Source organism: Numida meleagris, chromosome 1 (genome assembly GCF_002078875.1).
Source record: "Numida meleagris isolate 19003 breed g44 Domestic line chromosome 1, NumMel1.0, whole genome shotgun sequence".
NCBI classification, from domain to species: domain Eukaryota; kingdom Metazoa; phylum Chordata; class Aves; order Galliformes; family Numididae; genus Numida; species Numida meleagris.
Window position 1 is genome coordinate 155,587,661 of NC_034409.1, and position 14,492 is coordinate 155,602,152.

Genomic DNA, 14,492 nt, shown 5'->3' on the forward strand with positions numbered 1-14,492 from the left:
TATTAGCTGTCTTGTATGCCTTTTTTTAGCAGTTAGGATCCACAATCCATCCTTTCACTTACCTAGGCACATCTCATCTTTACACTTCCATTTTTGCTATTTTGTGTGGAATTTTATCTGTTCTACTTGCCCCAACTGGATTGGTATGTCTGTAGGCTTTAAAGTAAAAGTTAACCATAGGGGTAAATTCTGGTCTGCTCATATTCAAGGTCTTAGAGTAATCAGAAAACATCTAGCCTAGCCTAGTGTCTGTATGAAGGTGCTTTTACCTTGGATCAGGTACATCAGTTCATGGGTTAAATATATATTTTGCCTGGAACAGAATTTCTTAACTTGAATTGTTCAAATAATACAAATAATAAAATAAAGCATGAACATGAATATTTAAGTATCACAAACAAATCAAAATGCACTTGGGGAAAGAATTAAGACTTAGTACAATGTCATATGTATTGGAATACAATTTGGAATTATTTGCTGCAGTTTACTACATTAAAACGAGTATTACAAATGAAACATTTGCCATGAGATCTCATTGGAAATAAGACATTTTCTCTTTCATTCTTTGGCATTGTTTCAGTACTTGCTGTTATCTAAAAATGAGTTTGAAAGACAGAAATGTCTTTTTCAAAAGTCCCTTTCAAAATCATTTCCTGAATCTAAAACAATAATCTTTATCACACTGAATTGATTGTCAAATGATGGCACTTTCTTATTGCCTAATAGTGACCAGCTTCACTATGTGGAATACATCATTCATCATTCTTTTTTTTTTTTTCTTCTTTTTTCACTGCATCAGTCAAGCTTTCTGTTTTATTATGTATTATCAACACTAAAATGATCTACCTTTTGTAATGCTTGTATTTGTCATCTGTTTTTATCCTCCTTCCCACTCTAACCACATGGGAAACGCAGCATTGTTTTTACCCCATGGTATCTTTTTTTTGCCGCTACTGTAGTGGAGATTTGTGCAGTGCTCAAAGAGGAGGCCAAAACACCAATAGAGGGTGACCTTCATTCTGGCCAGGTATAACCAAACACTTAAACCGTCTTTTCTGAATATAGTTCTAGGGCTGAATCCTTCTTTGGATCCTAGTTGATACTCTTCAGCTTTGTAGATAGGGTGTAGAAGTATGTTAAGAAGAAATACAGGATGCATACATAATAGGTATGTTTGTTGTGTTTGTTTTTGTTGAAGCTGTCTCCTAGAATATCTTACAGTTTAGTGATGAAGAAGTTCTTTCAGGGCATAGAAGTTCTCTTAAGTTTCTTGAGCAAGTGTCATAAATGTGGAGAGAATATGCAAAAAGTGCATCTGAATATGCAAGAATAACTTCAGATATGCAGCTTTCTGTTCATAAACTTCTGCCTGCCTGTAGAGATAGAAGTTATTTTTATGTTGTACGCAGGTTAGCTGTGTTACTATTCTGTGCCTTCAGATTGATCTGGTTCACTGCTTTTTCCCAAATTCCTTATTTCTCTGCTTTTAAACTGGAAACTGGAGTGATTTTAGTGTACATCCATTCATCTCCACATATACTGTTAGATTTCTACGCGTGCAATTGAATTATGATCATTTGTGAATGACCAAAATGTTCCTTTTACGAAAAGATTTATCACATAATTGTATAGTATTGTGCATCAAGTTTATCTTCTATGCCTGCTCTATTTACTTATGTGGATTTTTGTTTAGTAATTATTAGTCCATTATTTTGTCTTACTCTGTATTATTAATTAACTCCCACTGATAGCCTAGTTTTTATACCAATTATCTGAAGTGCAGAACAAAAATATCTCAAAAGAAATAATAATAAAAAATTAGTAATAGTATGCACAACCTCCAAATAGGATTTATAACAAGGAAGAGAGAAGGAAAGAAAATTGAATGATTTTGATTGAAATACATTTTGGATTTTTTTAGTATTCTACTGACAGATGTAGGATGTAAAACTACTGCCACATTTCGGAAGATCTTTTAACTAAAAAAGTTTCAATAAACATTTGTTAATCAGCGTATTTGTTTATAGTTAAGCCTCTCAATTTGAGTTTTGCATTTGTTAACTCTTACTATTTTATCTTAAAAAAACTAATGGATTTTGTTGAAAAATACATTCTTTGGGATGATTGACACAGATGAAAGTGAATGCTTCATTTACGGTGGAAATGGAATTTATCAAAACTGCTATAAAAGGGATGGAAGTGGAAAGCCTTTTTCACATGCAGAAATAAAAACAATAGTTGTTTTTTTTGTGTCAGAATAGTAGGTTATATCAGTTGGAATTCTTCAGATTTTTCTTCTGGGCCAAGTACTTTATTTATAGTCACTAATGATTTAATAATGAAATAAAGCATATACTTCTTAAAAATGAAAAAAAAATCTTAGAAGATTAGTCAGTATGTTACAGTGCAGAATTAGAATATAAAATAATGCTGAAAAAAAGAGACAGCCTCTAAAAAATGAATATAGAGCAGTTCAACTTAGTATTCTGCCAAAAGAATAATCAGGAAATATACCCGATGGGATCAAATGACTAGACAGCAGTTCCACAAAAGATTTGCAGTTAGTAAAGAACAAGTAAAATATGAGAAAGCAATACCATGCTGCAACTTAAAAAATAGTCATAGGAATATGCAGACATATACATAGCCAGTGAAACAAGTTGATTTAGAAGAGTTTCAGCCCCTCTATATTTTCAAGGATAGTGTTTGGAGAAATTCCTGGTAAAAATCCTAGAATTTTAGGAAACACGGTGTACCAAAAATTGCTATAGGAAGCATATTTTCCTTTTTCATTTGATAAAAGTATTCATCTACTCCTCCTGTAAAGGGAGTATTGGAGAAGACTTGAAGGGCTTAAATTACAATCAGACAATCAGCAGGTAACAGAATCTATAGACAGCGAAGCACTGGAACAGATTTCCTGGGAGCCCTGTGGACTGTTTAATATAATTGATTAGAAAAATAGGCTAGACAAATATCTGCCAAACATGATACGACTAAGCATGACAGCCCTTTTGTGTTGAAGCAGGAAGTGTATCAAATAATCTTTCATGAAAAATAGGCCTGTATCTTTATGTGAAAAGGTTTGCTACAAATGCTGATAGTTTTTAAAAATACAAACATTTTGTATGGGGATTAAAAGTTTATTATTATCATCTTTTTATGTGCAAGACTCTTAATTCTCTTATAATAAGAGAGTACAGAGCATTGAGAGAGTAACTTGCAGAACTAAACATCTCTTCTAATCAAGGAGACTGCTGTTTGAAGTTTCCTGTTTTGTTTGTAGTGGTGATTGGGAATTGTGTAGGAAAAAAGGAAGAGAAAGGGAGGGAAGGAATTTGTGTTGCTGTCTAAAAGTCTTCCTCTTGAAAGAGGAATTCATCAGAGCTTCCTTCCAAATCTCAGTGATTAAGTACTGATACAGATGCTTCTTAAATCTTTTCTCTGCCATTTAATTTAATTCCATTGTGCATTAAGAGGAACATTTTGAAAATATTAATAGCAAAGGTTAAGCTACAGAAAACTGAAAAATAACAAGATTATTTAATCACAAGTGTGAATTTTGGGAAAAATTGATTTTTATTTTTTATTTATTATTATAATTATGTAATTCTTACATTACAAGAGAGGATGGCAAGACATATGTGAAGTCAAATATATTCACTCTGCAGGGTCTTGTTTTTTTCCTAGCCTGTCCCAGTATTCTATATAGAGCCTCCTATGATTACTGTGCTGTAGGAAAAGCTCAGATATACTTCAGGGTTTTTATTTTGATTTGTTTTGGTTTTCATGTTAGCATATGAAAACATCAGTTGAAAAAAAAAAAAACCAACAGATGGTTTGTGCATTCTGTTACAAGCAGATGATAAGTGCTTTGACTGGTATTGTGCAGATAATATTATTTGCTAAAAGTTTCGAAGAAAAGTATGAAAGCGGCCTAAATTAAGCAGAAAAAAGTATCAATATGTCTGTTTTTATATCAGAAAAGGTGAAGAATCTACTTATTTCAACATATGCACTTTTTTATGTTTCTGTCTATGTAAATACAGATAGGCTGGGAAACAAGAAACAGTACTAATTTCAGAAGCCACAACATTGTTGTATTCTACAGGTTTCTAAGTCTTTTTGGATGCAGTTATTTAGTAGAATGGAATCCTTCAGTTCACTACGTGATATTTTTTTTTCTTGTCAGTGCCTCTCCCCTTTTGACCATATTGAAATATCAAATAGATAGTTTTTTACCAATGCTTTATTAAATGGTTGTATATCTTTTTGATGTTTGGTCATTACTTATTCCATTTTTTTTCCTGAAAAAATACAAATAACAATGTTGCCTTTTTCCTTTCTCATAAAAATAGAGTGGAGGAAACTGGTGGTGCTTAGAGAAAGTACATTTTTCCTTGGAGACTGGAAAACATGAATACAACATATAACTCTGAAACAAGAGCTTCAGAAATATTCTTTATAGTTATTCTTGATATCTTCTGGTAATTGTATTCTTGACAACTGTAAAACTAAAGTAGTATTCTGCTTTTTTAGAGTCCTGTGTTTACACATACTTCGTATATCATTGACAACAACCTAGGATTTAATCCGCTTTACAACTTTACCACATTTCTTCTCCTTTTTACAAAGATACTTAATTATTCTTAAATTAAAGTTTATAGATTACTATCAGCATAATATTTCAAGCTTATTATCCCTTACTGCTTCAGAGTACTCAGTAAGATGTAGTGTCAAGGGGGAATGAGGCACATTATCTTATATCGGAAAATACTATTTTAGTTAAAAGCTTAAGAGGAGCAAAAGAGCTGTATTGTTCTTCTGCTAAGACTTTAGTTTCAAACATCTATTGACCCTGCTGTATGACCTTTTAAAATAGCATTTCTTCTTAAATCTCTAAATTTCATTAGAAATTAATTTAAGAGAAGTTTCTGGGAATAGAAGAACAATCTGTAGGTATTACATTATAATTAGAACGTTTAAGGTAAGTGAGACTCATGCTAGAGAAACTGTACTAAATTGTTAGTTATCCTGCTTTGATCTACAAGGATTTTTCATAGTATTATTATTGTCTATTGGATTATCTGATCCAAAGCAATTTTTCAACTTTGCCAAATTTTCTTGGGTAAAACTGCAGGCAGCTAATGTCAGTGGAGCTGTCTTAGGCTTGTTTTTACAATGATGTATTCATTTACTAATAGGATTTTGTCCAATTTACTTTTGTTAATCTAAAAACAAGACATCTAGTCCAGTGGTAATCTAGCTAATGGACTTACAAGTTTATTAATGGACATAACAATTGTGTACAGTTTCTCTGGGTAAAGAGAATGTGGGATATGCTGCACAAAAAGGAGTTTTCTATCTGTATGATGAAATTATGTGCATTAGTTAAGTAAGGAAAACCAGAGATTTCTTAATATATGGTTCAAATAGAGCTTCAAATGGTAATGCAAGTAACAGAGTATCTAACATTCAAGTATTTGGATGAACTTAGGTTACTTTTACTCAAGCAGTACTATTGTTAACCTGCTTTAGATGCACTACAGAATTAAAGTTCACAAGATAGCTTTATGAAATTAAAAAAAAATTGGAGCATAATACTTAAACCACAGAACATTTATTCATTTGTTCATATTTCAGTACCATGTCAGTAAAAATTTGTGTTGTACCTCTTTCAACCCAACCTTCACTGAATAACACATTATTGAGATAGGAATCCAAATTAATTATGTTCCTGCAAGTTTTGGAAAACACCTCATTTGGACATGGTATGCAGCTGGCAGCTGGCATGCCACCACCAAAGTTCTCTTCGAAAGGATAGTGTATATCTGTGAACAAATAACAGAAAATCTTGTTATACTTCAACTAAGAGAACAGAAATGTATTAGGGATCAAGCCCTATCAGTTCTGGTGAAGATTACAAAGTTTAATTTTATTTCAGTGTTTTTAAATAGAATATTAACAACCAAGTCTTGGTTAAAAACTAGCCTGCCTTATTGCAGTTGAGATTGTTGGGACTCTTTTTAATATGAAAATGTAAATATGTAAATCAGTGGAATTATTTTTTAACTGAGGAATAATAGAGCTGAGAAAGTGTAGAGTAAAACAACATAAAAGAAATAGCTGTAAGGTAACAGTGAACTACTGCTGTCTTCATGGCAGTTTAATTCATTTTGCTTCAAAGCTACATCAATCGAGGAGCATTTGCAGGGACAGTTATTGTATGTCAGCAGAGAGACAGCGATATCTTATGATAGGTCAGCTTGTTCACTTGCTACCATCTGTCCACATCCTAGCACTGAAAACTTTAAATGTTGAGTTTCTCTTTATTCAGTAAAACAGAAACATGAAAAATGTTAGTTGTATTGTCCAATATTTTTTATTTACATCTAGCTTAGCATCCATGGACCTGAAAGGAGCTGGGCTTGGAAGTCATGGATGATTCAAATTGCTCCAAAACTTGTGAAGGGCTCCGCATTAGTTGTGCTGGAAGAAGCCAGAATGGTATATGGGTTTTATATTTATTTTTTTGTTGCTTTGAAGAATGTGAGGTCTGAAGTGGAATATTAATTTTAATGAGGAAATGAAAGTTCAGTTGTATCTTATATAGTCATTTTTAGGTTTTTGTATTACGAGGGAAACAGGATCACCATTCACTATAGAATACTTCATTTCACTTAGATGACATATTTTGTTGTGTCTTCCTACAGTATAGCCAATTAAGAGAAATTCACACTTATATGTCAGCCACTGTTAAGCTGACATACATCAGTTGATCGAATGTCTACAATGAAATGGAATGGATCATGCTTCAGAAGTGCCTGGATGTCTATAGCGCACATCCCAAGTTTCCATAAAAGCTCTTTATTTACAGAATATATACATATGTACATATACTTTTATACACTATATGCATATATAGTGTAGAATAGACTAGGGCAAAAGAGAATCTGAATTTTACCTATCTGATGTGTCTTATGACTAGGAAGGCAGAATGAACTTGATCAGCTTAAGGAAAATGACAGGAAGAATTAAAAGAGAATACACAGCAGAAGCAAAAATAATCTTTCACTGAATTACCTGAAATTACAGCTACTACTACAGAGACATTAGGATGAAACTGTAATTCAGTTTGCAGAAAGGTCTAATTAAAAGGTGAAAGAGGACAAGAATTACAAATTGCAGATCTTTATAATAAAAATTCTTATACTTGTAAATTTGCTATAAAAATGAAAATCTCAGAAGGTAAATAAGATATTCAAAGCTACTTCTTCAATTGAAAGTGATAGTTGCAATCCAGTAAACATGTATTTATGTAGGGAGAAGGGTTTTTTTTACATTACTTTTTACTTCTTTGATATAACTGAAGCACTTGCATTCATCTATTCTTATTATTTTAGAAGTGCTTAAGAGATGTATGTAAGAATTTCATGTGGAGGTATTGTGGGTGAACATTTCTGAATTTAAACAAACCGCATTGAAGTGGAAGCCCAGTCTTAGAGTGTCCCACAGCTATTGACAATTCAGCTACTAATTGTAGCTAAAATACATTTGACCTTGAGTGAACAGTAGTGCCCAATCAGATTTTCGGATTGGTCAAGATGATCTAATTGTAATTCTGAAGAAATATTTGTAATAATTTCATTTTATTAAAACTCAAAGGTTATTTTCCCTTTTTTCTGCCAAGAATATGCCAGAATTAAATATACAGTCACAAAAAAAACCAACTAAAAACAACAACAACAACAACAACATAAAAACCCACTAAACAGAAAAGCATCTCTGTAAAGCAATAAGGAAAATAAATGTGCATTTCTTCCCTTTTTGGTAGATATACTTTCCCTCCTTTAAGCAGAACATCTCACAAGCTCAACTCTTGTCTTAATATTTTATAACTTTAAACCTTATAAAAGTTTAACTCTGATATAAAAGTTTAATACATCAGCAGAAGCTAGATGCTGAATAAGATTGTTTTGAAAGGGGTTCTTTAGCAAAGAAAGCACTACAAAGAAGAAAGCACTGAAGTCATTTGTGAATTTTTCATGTTTCAAGAACCAGCTTCAATGTCACCCCTCAGTTTTTTTTGACAAAAGGACCATCAAAAGGTTAGTTATAACCTTTGGAAAACGTTACATTAGGCAATGTCAAGCATAGAAGTAATGGAAACGTTTGCAGACCTTTATATTTTCAGTATGCATGTTTCTAATGTCAATTAAAAATATCATCATTCAGAGATAAATGCATCAGGAAATAAGGAATGTTAAAAGCTTTATCTTCCAGAAAGTATTTTAAAAGAAAATGTGTGAGAGGAAAATGATGAATATGTATTTCAGATTGAAGTCTTTGTGAGCCCCTTTTTAACGTGCACTTAAATAGCGTCATTTGGATTAGTTTTCACTTAACTGCAATGGTATATACTATGCTGCTTGGCTGCAGTGATCCCAGTAAAATTAAACAACAACAACAAAACACTTGAGCTAAGAAAGCTCAGGTGAAGGCTTATCTCTGTGACAAGGAGTCTTTTAGGCATGGGTAATTGGGGATAGTTAAGCAGAGTTCTGCTAGCCACAAGTAAGGTGCTTAAAACTATGTTTTATGGTCCTAAATTAATAAACGCTTTCTTAACTGTTATGATTGATGGTATTCAGTATTTTTGTTTCCAATTCTCAACTCATAAATAGCTTCAGAGACTGAAATGAGACTTTTTATTTTGATCTGTGTTTACTTCCTCTTTACTTCCTCTTTACTTCCTCTTCATGCTTAACAGTGTAGTTAAAAGATTTTACCATTAACTTACTTCCTAAAGGAAGCAACAATTTATGAAAGAAAAAGCTAGGAATAAGATGCAAGCCAAGGCGTCATCTTAAATCTATAGCATGTAATTCAAGAGATGATTATAAGAAATATTTCTGTTAAATCCAATCAGTGTTGTGGCATGCTATGTATTATGGAGCACATTTACACAAAGAGATTAATTTTCCATTATTGCAGAAAAAAGATGCTGAAGAGCTGTTGGAAAGAAACAAACAAAAGAAACACCCTGCGAAACCTTGTGCCTGTATTTTGTGATTAAGTACCAAAAAAAAAAAAAAAAGAGCAACAATAAACTCCAACAACCTTTAGTATGAGAGTAAAATTAGAATGTTGAAAAAAAGAATAGGATTAAATTAAATCATTATCCCAGCACCTTTTTTGGGAAGTTAAATACATGCTGGCCATGCTGGCAGATTTTTGGCATGCACTGCACGTGTAGTATTGAAATATAGCTGGTATAGCATCTTATCAAAATTTTATGTTTGATTACAGGTTCCTTTCATAATAATGCCTAAAACTGAATTCTGCTCTTTTTCTTTTTTTCTTTTGATATTTTACTGAGTTTTTGGAAAATTAGCCACAATTAATTTAGAGATTTTCCTAAGTGGTAATAGTAGAATCTATTGCTTTTTATGTGTTTGGATTTTTCTCCGGTCTCTTACACTGTAAAATTATCAATGCTGAATTTCATCTACTTTTTAAACATTGAAATATATTTTTCAATCATTAAATGACATCTTTCTTACATCTGCATGATTGGGTAAGACTTACTATCCTTAAAAATTTAAATGAAAGAGTTTACATTCTTAGTTTCTTAGGTAAATACTTAACAACAAACCCAGCACTACAGGTTCTTTAAGGGATGCTCCTCGGTAAATGTATCTTTGTTATGAAAAATAGCCAATCATTCCAATCTTTTTTCTGTCTTTTATCTAGTTATTAATTCATTAAAAGTCTTCTTTTTCCTTTATAACAAGACAGGTTCTTTCAGATACTTCAGTCGAAGAAGTTAAAAGATTTATCAGAAAACAGAGTAACTATTACTCATGTCATATTCACACACTTGCTGATGATACCTTTAGGTAAAACTTGTAAAGGCATTATTGCTTCTACAGAAGCTAGTTTGTTACTTCTAAAGATACCTGATGTATTCATGTATATATTAATGATCCTTACTTTTTTTATCAGTTTCCTTGGAATAGAATACATACAATGGGTGAAGTTGCTTTTAAAGTTGGTGTCACATCAGTATCTCCTGTCTGTTATTCAAATATCACAGCTGATTTAAATAATAGCTTGTACTACAGAACTAACATTTTACTAAATAGTAGTTTCTTATGTATTTCATGGAAAATCAGAGGGTAAAATTGTCCAGACAATTTATTACTTTCTAGTGCATAGAGTTGCACTAATTTTTTTTATTTTTTTTTTTAACAATTCCATTTTGTGACTGCTTGTCAGAATTTGTTTCCAGTAAAAATAAGATATCTGGTCAGGGAACATACATGTGTTCCTCTGTGACTGAAATTTGTTGCAAATGGAAAATGAGATAGGATGCTAAAAAAACTTGAGTAAATAAGTAGATTTTCCATATTTATAAAACTTTGATAAATGCACTTTTCTGTGTAGTTTCTTTTCAAGCATTACTCATCCATTCAGTGTCTGTTAATGCAGTATTTCTGCTATCAATTTCTTTTTTTTTTTTTTTTGTTACAGCTATTTTTTTTTATTTCAAATCAGACTGGCTGTCAAAAAGAAAGTAAAGACATGGAAGTCCACAAAAATGGAAATTTGTTCAGTTCTTACATTCATTCTGTCAAGCTTTCTTAAATGCATCAAAAAATGCCATCATAAGAAGAAAAAGAATGGGAAGAAAGATGCTTTTTCTTTTTTTGTCTAGCACAGTCACTGTACAAGACAAATTGAGAGACTTGATACAAATAAAGACTTGAGTCCTTCTAAGTAAATCAGAGATTTGTTTTTTTTTTTTTTTAAATTAGAAATAGATGATTATGGAACCAATTGTATTTAGTCTCATTCGATGTTTAGTAATGATTGCTAAAGTCTCAGCAAATACCATTAATATACAATACTGCCATCTGTAATACAAGGAGATATGAGTAATATCTTGCAGAAAAATAATTTTATGTGCAGTGAATTTTATTTGTGCCAACTTCTTCATGATTATACCTTAGTCATACACAACACAGCACCTTTTGTAAAGGAAGAGTGGAAGGGAGGAAAACAGGAGTTATTTAAATGCAATTTAAATGTCCTCAGCACTTGATTATTATTCTTACAAAAGGTTCATCTCCTAAATGTCAAAGATCAGGAGAAAGTCCAAGCCCAGGACATGGAATCAGAAGTGTGCCTATTGCTGATAGATTGGATGTCCAAGTTCTGTTTTTTGTTGTTGTTGTTGTTTGTTTGTTTGTTTGTTTTTACTTTTTTTTTCAGGTTGGTTGGTTGATTTTTATTCTTTCTTTTTTTTTTTATTATTATTCTTTTGTCTCCCATCTAATTTCATAAACAGAAATAAGTCAGTTTAGTGTCAGAATTCTGATTGATGTTAATTCTTAACAACGTTGGCTCCTCAGTCTTTTGGAAGTTTCTGATTTCTTTTACTAATCTAGGAAAATAGAATGAGAAACAGATGCTGCATATTGGAGAGATCACGTTTCAGCTAGTTTTATTATTAATATGTTCATGTGTATTTGGACACAGTATAAAGTAACTGATAAACAATGACAGAATTACATTAACTTGTGATGTGGTAGTGAGTTGACACTAATGAATTCTGTGATCAAGATTTTGCTGTGTTAAAATCACTTGTAAAACATTTTAGATAAAAAGCCTCCACATTTTCATTTCAGCTCTTAGAGAAAGTTTGAAGGTATCCCTGACTTATTTAATAAAGTATGCCTTTGCATTTTACTCTTTTTTTTTTTAATTTATGCTTAGTATTTTTTCACTAAAGGAATGCAAAGATCTCCATAAACATAATAGAACAGATTAAAAGCATAACTGTGTTATAGTCAATCATTTATTTTCTCTTATTTCTTCAATGCATCTTTTCTTAACATCAGCAGAGCCTTTGGAAAATACTGTGGAAAATTCTTACCTGAATGTAATCTGGAGTTACCCATGAAAGATCATGTTTGCCACATAGTACTTAATATATTGTTAATATATATTATTAATATACAATAATATTACATTATTCTTAATATATTGTTAATATATTAGTATATAATACTAATATATAGTTAATATATTAAGTACTCCTATTAGCATCATTAACTTATGCTGATGGATAAAATTAAGCTTTCTGACATAGAGTCCCTTTGACAGATTTTTCTAGAAGCAGCAAAATAGAGTGCATATGTCAACGGTTTACGGGCGTTTGGCCCGGTTCCGTGACGAAGGGGACGGGGGATCCACAGGCCCACGCCCCGGGAAAAGGGAAAAGGGGAAAAGGGTAAGGAGATGGCCCTGAGAGCAAAGAACAGCGGCAACAATCTGAGGAGAAACAAACTAATTTACTCAATAAGATAACGGAATGCAAAACAACACACTATAATACAATATAATTACAATTTAAGCTGATAAATCCAATACAGAGAGAGAGAATGTCCCAAAACCAAGGTAGGCCTTATTCTACTACCGACGATAAGATGGCTGGAGAGTGAGGCGCTGCCAAGACGAGAGACGGCAGAAAAAGAGATGAGGTCTTGTGATCTGCAAGTTTTTATACTGCGAGCTTTTATCTTTTCGCTCCGGCTGGAAAATGGTAACAGAGGAGCAAAGTACCGTGGGGAATGTAGTAGTCCTTCTCTTCTGAGAACCAGGTACATTCACTACATGATGTTATGATGTGGAGTACCAATAACCGAAGATCATAAAACCATGACAGCATAGTAATTTAGTAATTCTTAAATGAGCTAAACTGTGTGAATTATAATACTCAAGGTAGGGAGGGGGTAGTTTTAGAACTGATAGAACAGATTTTTTGCTTTGAAGTGTCAACGATGTTGCTAGTCTTAGTGCCACACAAAATGAAAGATGGGAAGATGAAACAGAGGTAACCATGAATCTGAGTTTTAAAAAGAACAAAGAATTGTAGTACAAAAATCAAGCATGTTCATTGAAACTAATTTATTTGTTGTTGTCTCTTTTTAGCTATTATTAAAAAACAAACAAAAACACATTTTTTTCTTAATAGTAACTAGATAATATCCTTTAACAGTTTTTAAAGATTCTCTGTGTTGGGTACATCTTCTGGCAGCATCTTGATTGGTTTCATTTAGACAGGGTGACTTGATGAATGGCCTTGGCCAGGCATACCATAGTGTCTTCTGTTACTGCAGTGTGATCTATAATCCCCCTCCCTGGAAGCATTCAAGCTCAGCCTGGAAGGGACTTTGAGCAACCTGGTCTAGGGGGAGGTGTTCCTGCCTATAGCAAGGGGGTTGGAGCTAGATGATCTTCAAGGTCCCTTCCAACCAAAACCATTCTATTATTCTGTGATTCTGTGATAATATTTCAGTGTATAGCCTGACAGCCAAAAAGGGTAACTGTACTCTGGGGTGCATCAGGCCCAGCACTGCCAGCTGGCAAGGAAAGGGATTCTCCTGCTCTGCTCTGCGCTGTGCAGCCTCACCTCCAGCAGACTGCAGCTTTGGAGACCATGATATAAGAAGGATGTAAAACTATTAGAGAGCGTCCTAAGGAGGGCTTTGAAGGTGGCAAAGGGTCTAGAGAGATGAGGATGTGGCTGAGGTCACTAGGATTGTTCTGCCCAGAGAAGAGAAGGCTGAGGGGAGGCCTCATGGTGACCTGCAGCTTCTCACAGGGAGCGGAGGTACAGCACTGATCTTTGCTCTCTGGTGACAGCGACAGGACCAAACGGAATGACATGGAGCTGCATCAGGGGAGTGTCAGGTTGTGGATTAGGGAGAAGTTCTTCACTTAGAAGGTCATTGGAACAGGCTCCCCAGGTCAGTGGTCACGGCAACGAGCTGCCAGAGTTCGGGAAGTGTTTGGGCAACATTCTCAGATACGTGGTTTGAATTTTGTGTGGTTCTATATAGCCAGGAATTGGACTTGATGATCCCTGTGGGTCCCTTCCAACTTGGGATATTCTACATAGGTCACTCCAAAAGCAATGCCTGCGATTTATTTCCATGGAAACAACAACAGTTACGAAGAGCACAATAATGCTACTTGATGGAGGAAAAACTCAGCTACAAAACACCATTTTTCAACATAATCATCACTATTATCTGTGCATTTTAGCCAATGATGAACAAGCCTGCATGCTGCACTCATAAATATCTGTATCAGCAAAGGTGACCCACTGTTGCTGTCATCACTGCTGAAACACACCACCCACTGCCTCACTGTGCTCACGTCTACTCTTTGATCTCCATAAATATTCAGCAAACATCGAGGAATATCAGTGGGTGCCATTTTTTTTTTTTTGCGTGGAGGAGTTCAGTGATACCTTTTTGCTCTATACACATTTCCATGTCAGAGGTCATTTAGTCAGACTCCCCCCCTGCTGCCATCTGTTGCACAGCATCAAAATGTAATGGAATATTGGCAGGAAAATTCATCCTCTACTGCCATACCCCCAGTGTTCACCTCTGACGTCATGGGCCAACATAATCAAATAG

General features: G+C 33.6%; 1 protein-coding gene across 2 annotated transcripts in view; it reads left to right on the forward strand.

Annotated features, from left to right (window-relative positions):
• Positions 1–14,492, forward strand: part of KLHL1 (kelch like family member 1) — a 204,962-nt gene that overhangs the window by 5,214 nt on the left and 185,256 nt on the right. The window lies entirely within an intron of this gene.